The sequence below is a fragment of the Schistocerca nitens genome, chromosome 11 (genome assembly GCF_023898315.1).
Source record: "Schistocerca nitens isolate TAMUIC-IGC-003100 chromosome 11, iqSchNite1.1, whole genome shotgun sequence".
Classification (NCBI taxonomy): domain Eukaryota; kingdom Metazoa; phylum Arthropoda; class Insecta; order Orthoptera; family Acrididae; genus Schistocerca; species Schistocerca nitens.
Window position 1 is genome coordinate 38,662,630 of NC_064624.1, and position 13,174 is coordinate 38,675,803.

General features: G+C 45.2%; 1 protein-coding gene across 9 annotated transcripts in view; it reads right to left on the reverse strand.

Moving 5' to 3' along the window:
- Nucleotides 1-13,174, reverse strand: part of LOC126213063 (zinc finger protein 43-like) — a 173,432-nt gene that overhangs the window by 144,994 nt on the left and 15,264 nt on the right. Inside the window, exon 3 of one of the 9 annotated variants that reach the window (XM_049940640.1) lies at nucleotides 2,837-3,039. The exons of the other annotated variants lie outside the window; for them this stretch is intronic. The gene's annotated coding sequence lies outside the window, so the exon portion shown is untranslated. The remainder of the gene's footprint in view (nucleotides 1-2,836; nucleotides 3,040-13,174) is intronic. 9 annotated transcript variants of the gene reach the window in all.

The window sequence follows — 13,174 nt, forward strand, 5'->3', positions numbered from 1 at the left end:
ACCATGTTTAGCCTTAGACTAAGTTTTTGATGAGAATCATATGACAAGTCCACTGATCTGTGCAACTACTGTGGTCATGTGGTTGTATTAAGTGAGAATGACAGTGGAATTTAGATGCTCCCTTAGTCTGCTCCAGTTTTCTACTGTTGTGACACACTGACTGTTTAGGACCTGGACTCTTAGGGCCTGCTCATCATACTGTGGCTGTTAACACTGCCTTTGTACATCAGCCTCATGGAATGTACCACTGCCAGCTACCGATGGACGGCCTTCACTCAAGTTATGTAAATTACTATTTGAAATGTGTACTAAAATTTTGTACATTTTCATGTTTGGGGGGTTTGATGGGATGAGTGCTCTTCTTGTACATACTGCTGAGCACTGTTAGAATGGCCACATGCTGATCAGCTCTATGTGAATCATGTCATATTTGATGTCATCCAGACTAGTGAAAATATAGCCTGTTGGCACATTTGAGGCTCACGGGCTGGAACAAGCAAAAGTGTGTACAACTAAGTCTTACTGAGCTCGGAACGTTTTTTGTGTGTTTGTTCACTGGCCATTTGTGAGCAGGAGAGTGAAATAAATGTATTCCATCTCAGGGCTAGTTACTGCTTTATAGATTTAATTGTCCAACTGTTTGTTATTTTAAAGTTGTCATGGGGGTGACCTTTCCTCACCTTTTATTTATTTACTGCTAAAAGTTGGTTCTGCGTACTAATTACTGGTTTTCCTTTTTAAAGGGCATTCTTGAGCTCCTATGCATGCACATACACTTACTGAATCACTTACGCATCTTCTACGGTACACCTTAATAGAATTTTCACTGTGTCTGAAGCCAGTTATATCAATCTATGCACACTAATTTCAGTTAATGAGTTAACTGCTCATTTGGGGGCAAGATTTAAAGCAACTTGCCCTGTCTGCTGAAGGCAGCTCCAGAAATCAGTGCACCTGTTTACTTTATTAAATTATCTAGATGCACTTTGAGGTGTATTTTAAGAATTTCCTTTTTCTAGTGGTCCCGAGGCAGCTATAAATTGCTCTGTCTTCCAGTATAGCTATTCAGTTTTAACCTTTGAGATGAGTTATGCTCCTGTGTTGTCTTAAAGAGCCATCTGTTTCCAAATAATTATCTGTCCATTTGTTGAAGCATTTTCTGGGTTGCGGTTTGTGAAGATGGAAATTTTGAATCTAAAATCTAAGAACTGGTGTCAGACACAGCTTTTGTCTTTAACTATTGCCTTATTTAAATTGTCACTAAACTAAGGTGTAGTAATGTCTTAAATTTGAAACTTCAGAGTGTTGTTTGTAATCCTGCTAATGTATCTGATTTTAGTTATTTTTCTTAAATAAAAACATTTTAATAAACAATGGAGATGCATGTGAACCCCAATCCATCCAGTCGATCCACTTAATTTCCCTTTTTCCTGCTGGATGTTTGGTTGGTAATGGAGGATGGTTATTTTCCTGGAACTAAAGGGGGAGGTTATCCTCATACTGTCATTCACCATGAGGTGTGCGTTTGTAGGTATCCACTGCTGAACACGGGACCCCATGACTGTCTCAATTTGTTGTTATTGAAGAAGCAACAGTTTATCTATGAATTAAAAGTATGTCAGCTTCCATGTAGTAAGGGCAGTGTGGCAGAACTTGTGGCTCGTCTGCATGCCGGTGTGGACAACCCCTTGGTGATTAGTACCAACTGCACCGGAGAGGTATATGTTGCACTAGCTGACTGAGCTCCGACCATGACAACCTTGTGTCAGAATGTAGAGTGTTTAGAAAGTAGTCAGCCCCACCATAAGCAAATACATACAATCCAGACACAATAGAGCCAATGGGACAATCACTTGTGGGGTATTCCACTATGTAATCTCTATCCTGAGCAAGTTACATTAGATCTGCAGTTAAAGGGGCAGGTGCATGATTTGCTAAGTGGGGTCAGCCACCTTGATTTAGACAAATTACGAGCAATAGGTGGAGAACAAGATTCTCCCACCAACAGATAACTGCTGTAAGTAGTAGTAATGCTACAGACACCTTTAAGGAAGAGAAGGGAATTCATTTGGGAAATTACCTTACCAAATATGTTACTGCTTCTAGCTATAATGGAACTTTCAGTTTAGAATTTAAAGACAGGTGAAGTCCATCCAGTGGATCACCAAATTTATGTTTGATGCTGACACTTTGGCCATCTCCAATAATGTTGTTCATCAGGCATTGTACCTCCTGTGTTAAGTCATGTTTTCAGTTCAATTTTACACGAAGTGCAACACTGAGGGAGTTGGGGGAATCAATTACTGGGCTGACATTTCACCTCATATTTAGAGGCTGCTAAAGCATGAACATTTTGGCTAGTGCAGTTTCCTCATGAACCTTTCAATAGGTACACAGATGAATGCACATGGTCATTTCATTCTTGGAATTGCAAGTCACAGAGATACAAATACTCAATATTATATTAGAGAAAATGCAGCCACAGGACCGTTCATGGATTACCTTCACTAATAAATGCACATCTTTTACTGACTTACAGGATTTGGTGTCTGCTACTGAAGCTTGAATTTTGCAGACCAGCAGTGATGGGGTTTAAGTGTCATTATCAGGATGGGGATCGAGATTCTGGGCGATTTAAAAGGGGACCACCCATACGGAACAAGCGTAGGATTTGTTTCCAGTGTAACAAAGAGGGGCATTTTGTATAGCAATGTCTGGTTCCATGGAAGGAGAGTCAAACAGCTGGCATCACAAGGAATGGAAGAGGCATGGTAGTGTTCTACTGCCAAAGTGCTGTCTCTGTGCCAAGTCCAAGGTAGGGGAATGCCTGCCTTACCTTTGGGTGTAACTTATCCAGGAACCAGTGTACACACTCCTCAGCTCTGGTAGTTCAGTTTCTCATTTAGATAATCTGTGGTATTTGGAGTTCCACAAGACCTGTGAACTGCCTCATTTGCATCCATCCTCCCAATGTCACGCTCCCACTGGGCAGATGTTGCCACTGATTGGCAAAACTGAGTACTGGAAAATTTTCTTGGCCTGTGAAGTGGATAGTAATTAAAAATTTTTCAGTAAACTTAATTTTGGGGTGTGTTTCGTAAGTGGTAGTGGGTTTGTGTTAGCTTGTCAACACAGGGTTGTTTATTTTAAATTTAACCCAGCTGAAAAATTCCAGTTGTGCTCCTGTCAGGTTGCCACAAGAGTTCATAGTGTGTTACCACAATATTCGCCATTTGAGCTCAGTCACCTTGGTCCAGTAGAGGTTAAGCTGGTACTGGAAGTTCTTGATTGTTTACCGCAGGTAGTTAACTAACAGATTTGACGTCACCAATAATTTCCTGTGCACAATTCGCCTTACAAATGACATTCCAGAGAGGCAGGATCTTTAGAGGCTTTCTCCATCAAAGACGAAATTTATATGTGCTTTGATTAATAATACGTTGTTCGATGGGGTCATCAGGCCCTCAATCTCAGCCTATGCTTCTCCCATATTTTCAGTATCTATGAGCAGCAGTGGGGTGTTTCATCCAGTTGTGGGTTATCATATGGTTAATGAGAAGGGAGTTTTGGAATCTGTGCCACTTCCCAATCTGCATATTTCTTTTACTTGGTTCAGTCGGGATCAGTATTTTACTGTCCTGGATCTCAATCTCTCATATTATTAGATCATGTTAACAGAGGATTCCACGCGCATTACTGCCTTCGGTACAGGCTGAACCCTCTACGATTTTAACAGGGTGCCCTTTGGTATGTCAATAGAAGTTGCCATTATGTCTTGCCTTCTAGGTTATGCTATCGGTGATTTCACATTCAAGTGTGTCTATAAACACCTAGATGGCATGGTTATTTACTGTTCTGTCTGAACACCTGCAACATCTTGAGGCAGTCCTGGTTTACCAGAGGGAGGTGGGACTTACTGCGAAACCATCTAAAATGACACTGGCACATAAGTTTCATTCTTGGGACATCTTAGTTCCACTGATTGCATTAGAATTGTCCAGGAGCATACTGGTGATTTGCGAAAATTTCCAGCTCCTAGAAATAACAACAGTGTGGCACAGTTGATAGGCATGACAAATTTTTTTCGAAAGTTTGTGCCCAATTTTACTAAATTACTGGGATGCCTTAATGATTTAAGAAATTTCAAATGGGATGAAAGTCATCCAGAATCTTCTGAAACCATTAAAGTGGCGCTTTGTAGCCCACTAGTATTAGCCATACCCAATTTTGAGCTTCTGTTCTTGCAAATGGGCACCTAATTCTTCTAGGGTAGAAAGTGGAAGCTGCCCTCCTGCAGGAACAGAATGGGAGGGGAGGTGTTGTGGGTTGATGACCTATAGCCTATGGACCTTGGAAACTTTCACCCGAGGTGATGAAATATTGTATGTATGAATGGGAAGCCTTGGTTCTGTTTGCCCTTGAGAAATTCAGATTTTATTTTAAACACCAAGATTTTTGTTTAGAGACTGACAACCTCTTAGTTAGGTTTTGGCTCATTATTTCCTTAACACCCTCTTAGGCAGTCATCTGGGCATTTATAATACTGTTGTCAAGATACGACAACACAACACCTGGTCCTCCCTGTATAATGATGTTCAGACGTTGGTGGGTGAATGTGAGAGCCGTAAGTGGGGTGATCCCAAGCCGAACTATGTGAAGGGCTTTTGGAGTCTACCCATCAGAAATGTCTGATACATAAATTTTTTATTGATTATACAGGTCTGCGTTCTCGTATTTGTGGGTATTAGGCACCTATTAGTTATCCTGGATGACTTTTCTCGCTTTTTGACTGATTCCAAGCAGAGGACTGACCATCCTGGTAGCTATCCAGCATTTGTAATGAATTCTTTCTGTTTACAGGCCACCCAGAATGCTTATTAGCTTTTGTTTCCCAGCTATTCGTGCGGTTCTGCTTTGACAATGGAATTAAGGATGTGACCACAAATCCTTATTACCATCATACTTTGCTGACCAGGTGAACTGCAAGTTGAAGGCTGTGCTTATCTTTCACAACAAGGCTCAGACGAAGTGGGACATGTCAGTACCATGGCTCAATTTTGTCTTTAAAACTCTGGATGCTGCTCCAGTATCCCTTATGCTAGCTCATCCAGTCAATTCTCCTCTTGTCAACCTGATCTCAATCAATGGTTTGCTTCCACAACAAGTCACCCTGGCAGTAACACAGCACAACTGGAGCCAGGCTAGGCATAATACCAAAATTGCCCATCACAGGCTAGCCATCTGCTGCAATCAGGGGCTAAATAGTTCATTGCAAAGGCTGGGGACAGATTGTTAGCCCAAAACCCTCATTGTTCAAAAAGGGGAGTTAGAGTTCGCTAGCAAACTAGCTCCTCAGTTCTTGGGACCCTGTGAGACTGTCAGGGTGGTGAGCCTGACAAACCTCCTGCTTCTGAATTTATGCATGCATAAAGCCTCATGCATGCACATTACCCATGTCAAGGAGAGTCATATGTAGAGGGCTCCTCAATGGTGGGGAAGGGGGATTTTGATTTTGTGGGATCCCTCTTTGAATTCCAGCCCTATGTGCCTGGCAAATGTCACTTGCCACAGCTCAGAGTTCATGGCACCAGTGGATGTTGTGGAGCCAAAATGGATGTAGAGCAACAGCAGTGCATCTCAAGGGCAGTCAGTGTCTTGAAGCTGGACTAGAGGGTGAGCCATGCAGCGCTTGTGGGCGGCATGTGCTGTTTGGCCAAACTTAATGTGCCGCTATCATTATCACCATCACCACAATAAAACAATCTTCTTTCAATAATGTTAACTGCCATAGTCTGATCAGCCCCAAAATTATCATCACTCATCTTAAGTCTGGTATGTCCACCTCTGGCACAGGTAACAGCAGGGAGACATTGTGGCATGGAAGCAATGAGGCCTTGGTAGATCACTGTAGGAAGTTGGCACCATATCTGCACACTCAAGTCATCTCATTCCCATAAATTCTAAAAGGGGGGATGATTTCTGACATTTTAAATTACATCCCAGATGTGTTTTACCAGGTTCGCCATCACATCAATTGGAACTCACCACTATGTTCCTCAAACCATTCTATCACACTCATGGCCTTGTGAAATGGTGCATTATTTTGATGAAAAATGCCACTGCCAGTGGGAAATATGATAGTCATGAAGGGTGGACCTTGCCACTGGTAGCGAGGCTTGCATGCCTCAGTGATATAGATAGCTGTTCTGTAGGTGCAGCCCCAGTGGAGGGTATCTGTTGAGGGGCCAGACATATGTGTGGTCCCTGAAGAGGGGCAGCAGTCATTTCAATAGTTCAATAGTTGCAGGGGCAACAGTTGGGATGAACGACTGATCTGGTCTTGTAACATTAACCAAAACAGTCTTCCTGTGCTGTTAGCAATGCGAAACTATAGCCATAATATTTCCCGAGGGGATACAACTTTACTGCATGGTTGAATGATGATGGCATCCTCAAGGATAAAATATTCAGGAATTAAAATAGTCCACCATTCAGATCTCCGGGCAGGAGTAACTCAGGGCGTCGTTATCTGGAGAAAGAAAACTGGCGTTCTACAGAGGGGAACATGGAATGGCAGATCGCTTAATGCGGCAGGTATGTTAGAAAATTTAAAAACGGAAATGGATAGGTTAAAACTAGATATATATTGGGAATTAGAGAAGTTTGATGGTATGAGGAACAAGACTTCTGGTCCGATGAACATAGATATATAAAAACAAAAGAAAAAATGGTTCAAATGGCTCTGAGCACTATGGGACTTACCATCTTTGGTCATCAGTCCCCTAGAACTCAGAACTACTTAAACCTAACTAACCTACGGACATCACACACATCCATGCCCAAGGCAGGATTAGAACCTGCGACCATAGTGGTCACGCGGTTCCAGACTGAAGTGCCTAGACTGCACGGCGACACCGGGTGGCCAATACAATATCAAACCGGGGAAATGCATGAGTAGGTTTAAGAATGAATAAAAGATAGGAGCACAGATAAGCTACTATGAACAGCTTACTGAACACACTGTTGTAGCTGAGAGAAACCCGAAGCCCTTGCCTACCACAGTAGTACAAGTTTATATGCCAACTAACTCCCGAGACGAAGAGATTGAAGAAATGTATGATGAGATAGAAGAAATTATTCAGATAGTGAAGGAAGACGAAAAATTAATAGTTATGAAGGAGTGGAATTCGATAGTAGGAGAACAAAGAGGATGGGCGCAGGGGAGGAGGATGAAGGCCAAGGTCAAGAGGGGGGCGAGGCAGACGAGGGGGTGGAAGGCCGAGGCAGATGGGGGGGAGGCAGAGGCCGAGGCAGACGGGGGGGGGGAAGGCAGAGGCCGAGGCAGACGGGGGGGGAGGCAGAGGCCGAGGCAGACGGGGGGGGGAGGCAGAGGCCGAAGCAGACGGGGGGGGGGAAGGCAGAGGCCGAGGCAGACGGGGGGGGGAAGGCAGAGGCGGAGGCAGACGGGGGCGGGGGAAAGGCAAAGGCAGACGGGGGAAAGGCAAAGGCAGACGGGGGAAAGGCAAAGGCAGACGGGGGAAAGGCAAAGGCAGACGGGGGAAAGGCAAAGGCAGACGGGGGAAAGGCAAAGGCAGACGGGGGGAAAGGCAAAGGCAGACGGGGGGAAAGGCAAAGGCAGACGGGGGGAAAGGCAAAGGCAGACGGGGGGGAAAGGCAAAGGCAGACGGGGGGGAAAGGCAAAGGCAGACGGGGGGAAAGGCAAAGGCAGACGGGGGGGAAAGGCAAAGGCAGACGGGGGGGAAGGCAAAGGCAGACGGGGGGGGAGGCAAAGGCAGACGGGGGGGGGAAGGCAAAGGCAGACGGGGGGAAGGCAAAGGCAGACGGGGGGAAGGCAAAGGCAGACGGGGGGAAAGGCAAAGGCAGACGGGGGGGGAGGCAAAGGCAGACGGGGGGGGGAAGGCAAAGGCAGACGGGGGGGGGAAGGCAAAGGCAGACGGGGGGAAAGGCAAAGGCAGACGGGGGGGAAAGGCAAAGGCAGACGGGGGGAAAGGCAAAGGCAGACGGGGGGAAAGGCAAAGGCAGACGGGGGGAAAGGCAAAGGCAGACGGGGGAAAGGCAAAGGCAGACGGGGGAAAGGCAAAGGCAGACGGGGGGAAAGGCAAAGGCAGACGGGGGGAAAGGCAAAGGCAGACGGGGGGAAAGGCAAAGGCAGACGGGGGGAAAGGCAAAGGCAGACGGGGGGAAAGGCAAAGGCAGACGGGGGGAAAGGCAAAGGCAGACGGGGGGAAAGGCAAAGGCAGACGGGGGGAAAGGCAAAGGCAGACGGGGGGAAAGGCAAAGGCAGACGGGGGGAAAGGCAAAGGCAGACGGGGGGGAAAGGCAAAGGCAGACGGGGGGGAAAGGCAAAGGCAGACGGGGGGGAAAGGCAAAGGCAGACGGGGGGAAAGGCAAAGGCAGACGGGGGGAAAGGCAAAGGCAGACGGGGGGAAAGGCAAAGGCAGACGGGGGGAAAGGCAAAGGCAGACGGGGGGAAAGGCAAAGGCAGACGGGGGGAAAGGCAAAGGCAGACGGGGGGAAAGGCAAAGGCAGACGGGGGGAAAGGCAAAGGCAGACGGGGGGAAAGGCAAAGGCAGACGGGGGGAAAGGCAAAGGCAGACGGGGGGAAAGGCAAAGGCAGACGGGGGGAAAGGCAAAGGCAGACGGGGGGAAAGGCAAAGGCAGACGGGGGGAAAGGCAAAGGCAGACGGGGGAAAGGCAAAGGCAGACAGGGGTAAGGCGTCACCCTCCGTTTCTGGCAGTGGCTTAACTGTGGCAGTCGCAGCTTTGGTGTCTCCCTCTGGTGGGAAAGGGGAAAGGTTGCCTGTTCGTGTGCATGTAAGGGGTGCTATGAGCTCACCAGTCGGTCAGTTGGGGTCAGTCTGGGTGTGTCTGGAGTCAGCCTGGGGTTAGTCTCTCGTCCCCAGCCTGCTAGTCTGTCTCTCATCCGAATTTGTGGTGCAATGAGAGAACTCAATGAGTGATCGCCCCGTAGCGGGCTTAGTTCCTGCATCTGAGGCTGCATGTTAGACCATCAGTCTGCTTGAGTTGCTCAGGCAATGGTCATTGGTGGATGGATCAATTGTTGGTCGGTCGCGCACTGAGACACAAGATGGCTTGTCCGCCTTGAGTGTCAGCACGAGGTCGTCACCTGAGTCCAGTGGGCCGCACTGTATAGCGAGGGGTAATGGCTTTGCGGCCGACACGAGAGCAACAGGAGTCAACCTACGACCCCATCTCAGCAGTGCGAGCTGCGACGCCGTGAGACGGGAGACTGTCGCACCTTCCTGCGTCTGTTTAAGTGGCTGGCAGCAGACGGTTCGGGAGAGCGTTTTGGAGGTGCTGCACCAGGTCTTCGCTAGAAATCGCAGTTTATTAGAAGTTAAGTGATTCATGATATGTTGTTTTATTTACTTGTTAAATTCTACTTGTTTTCTTGGTGAGGTCACGAGGCGCTTTGTTTTGGGGTCGTCCCACTATTCTTCTCCGTTTGCCCACCCGCGGGAAGGTGGTTATTTATGAATTGGGTGGTCCGTTTTTCCCTTGTGGATTAGGGGTGAGTTAGAGCAACCTGCAGTTCGGGTTGTTTGGTAATCACCTTATCAGTCTGCCGTACGTTAATAGCTGCCTCTGTCATGTTGATCGGATTCGGTGTGTTAACGAATTTATTGCTTGAAGTGTAATGGTCTAATTACAGAAATATGTTTTTATCTTGCCTATCATCTTCAGAGGTGGTATATGTGGACTGTAGAACGTGTTTGGAAAACCTTGTATAATTTTATGTAAGATTGCATTTCATGGTCTTTTATTTAAATGGTCATTTTTGTATATAAAGTTGCCACCCTTCCACCATAAGACTTTTCTTAGAAATTAAAATCAAGTTGCACCTTCGGTGGCAAGTTAATCTTTTAATTTCCATCTATTCTACAGGGTGCATACTTTGTGTGCTTGTGTGAATTGTTAAAACTTTTACTTTAAAGTAATCTGGTGTGTTGCAGATTTGCACCTGTGTAGTCGTTCAGAGGTGGTTGTTAGCGGTCATGACTATGGCCATGTCAAAAGGGAGCGGCAAGGCTCTCAGCCCGAAAGCTCATACACTCAAAAATTTGTTTCTTTCTGCCTCTGAATAAATTTTAACTTGATATTTAGAGGGTGCTTTCTGCTTATAATTTTAAATCCGTTTCTTAAAACAAAGGCTTTTAGGAATAAAATTCTCATTTGTTAAAAGCAATTTCATTTTGATTTCATCAGTTACTCCCTGGCAACTAGTTCCACGCTCACATAGTGTGATCAAATGTGTTAATGTTCTTGATGAATCGCTAGTAAATAAAGTAAATTCTTAAGAAAAAGTTCTAAAAGTTCTGAAAGTAAATTCACGGTTCACAGAGAAGGAAAATTAGTGGGTGAATATGGAATCGATATGAAATGAAAGAGGAAGCCATCTGGTAGAATTTTGGACAGGGCATAACTTCATCATACAGTATGTGCTCAAAAGTATCCGGACACTGCCAGAAACATACTTTTTCATACTAGGTGCATTGTGCTGCCACATACTGCCAGGCACTCCATATCAGCGACGTCAGTAGCCATTAGACAACATGAGAGAGCACAATTGGGTGCTCTGCAGAACTCATTGACTTCGAAAATGGTCAGTGATTGGGTGTCACACCTGTGGCACAGCTGCAAAATACTAACATGAATTATTTACAGACGAATGGAAAAGCTGGTAGATGCCAACATCAGGGAAGATTAGTTTGGATTCCATAGAAATGATGCAACACATGAGGCAATACTGACCCTACGACTTATCTCAGAAGACAGATTAAGGAAAGGCAAACCTACATTTACAGCACTTCTAGACTTAGAGAAAGCTTTCGACAATGTTGACTGGAACACTCTTTCAAATTCTGAAGGTGGCAGTCATCAAATACAGTGAGCGAAAGGCTATTTACAATTTGTACAGAAACCAGATGGCAGTTATGAAAGTCAAGGAGCATGTAAGGGAAGCAGTGGTTGGGAATGGAGTGAGACAGGGTTTTAACCCATCCCAGTGTTTTTCACTCTGTATGTTGAGCAAGCAATAAATGAAACAAAAGAAGAATTTTCAGTACGCATTAAAATCCAGGGAGAAGAAAGAAAAACTCCGAGGTTTGCCGACAACATTGTAATTCTGTCAGAGACAGCAGAGGACCTGGAAGTGCAGTTGAACAGAATGGACAGTGCCTTCAAAGGGGGATATAAAATGAGCATCAACAAAAGCAAAACAAGGATAATGAAATGTAGTCTACTTAAATCAGGATATGGTGATGGAATTAGGAAATAAGTCACTTAAGGTAGTAGATGAGTTTTGCTATTTGGGTAGCAAAATAACTGATGGTTGAAGTAGAGAGGATATAAAATGTAGACTGGCAATGGCAAGGAAAGCATTTCTGAATAAGAGAAATTTGTTAACATAAAGTATACATTTAAGGGTCAGGAAGTCTTTTCTGAATGTACTGGTATGGATTGTATCCATCTATGGAAGTGAAACATGGGTGATAAGTAGTTTAGACAAGAAGAGAACAGAAGCTTTTGAAACATGTTGCTATAAAAGAATGCTGAAGATTAGATGGGTGTATCACGTAACTAATGAGGAGATATTGAATAGAATTGTGGAGAAGAGGTATTTCTACATCTACATTTATACTCCGCAAGCCACCCAACGGTGTGTAGCGGAGGGCACTTTACGTGCCACTGACATTACCTCCCTTTTCTGTTCCAGTCGCGTATGGTTCGCGGGAAGAACGACTGACTGAAAGCCTCCGTGCGCGCTCGAATCTCTCTAATTTTACATTTGTGATCTCCTCGGGAGGTATAAGTAGGGGGAAGCAATAAATTCGATACCTCATCCAGAAACGCACCCTCTCGAAACCTGGCAAGCAAGCTACACCGCGATGCAGAGCGCCTCCCTTGCAGTCTGCCACTTGAGTTTGCTAAGCATCTCCATAATGCTATCACAGTTATCAAGTAACCCTGTGACGAAACGCGCCGCTCTTCTCTATCTCCTCCGTCAACCCGATCTGGTACGGATCCCACACTGATGAGCAATACTCAATTATAGGTCGAACGAGTGTTTTGTAAGCCACCTCCTTTGTTGATGGACTACATTTTCTAAGGACTCTCCCAATGAATCTCAACCTGGTACCCGCCTTACCAACAATTAATTTTATATGATCATTCCACTTCAAATCGTTCCGCACGCATACTCCCAGATATTTTACAGAAGTAACTGCTACCAGTGTTTGTTCCGCTATCATATAATCATACAATAAAGGAACCTTCTTTCTATGTATTCGCAATACATTACATTTGTCAATGTTAAGGGTCAGTTGCCACTCCCTGGACCAAGTGTGTATCCGCTGCAGATCTTCCTGCATTTTGCTACAATTTTCTAATGCTACAACTTCTCTGTATACTACAGCATCATCCGCGAAAAGCCGCATGAAACTTCCGACACTATCTACTAGGTCATTTATATATATTGTGAATAGCAATGGTCCCATAACACTCCCCTGTGGCACGCCAGAGGTTACTTTAACGTCCGTAGACGTCTCTCCATTGACAACAACATGCTGTGTTCTGTTTGCTAAAATCTCTTCAATCCAGCAACACAGCTGGTCTGATATTCCGAAGGCCCTTACTTTGTTTATCAGGCAACAGTGCGGAACTGTATCGAACGCCTTCCGGAAGTCAAGGAAAATAGCATCTACCTGGGAGCCTGTATCTAATATTTTCTGGGTCTCATGAACAAATAAAGCGAGTTGGGTCTCACATGTTCGCTGTTTCTGGAATCCATGTTGATTCCTACAAAGTAGATTCTGGGTTTCCAAAAACGACACGATACTCGAGCAACTTGACTAGAAGAAGGGATCGGTTGGTAGGACACATTCTGAGTCACAATGGATCATCGATTTAGTACTGGAGGGAAGGGCTGAGAGTAAAAGTTATAGAGGGAGACCAAGGCATGATTACACTAAACAGATTCAGGAGGATGTGGGTTGCAGTAGTTATTCAGAGATGGAGCAGCTTGAACAGGATAGAGTAGCATGGAGAGCTGCATCAATTCAGTCTCAGGACTGAAGATCACAACAAGAAATGCATCCTCCCAAAGGCATGATGAATGTATCAGGATTCATCA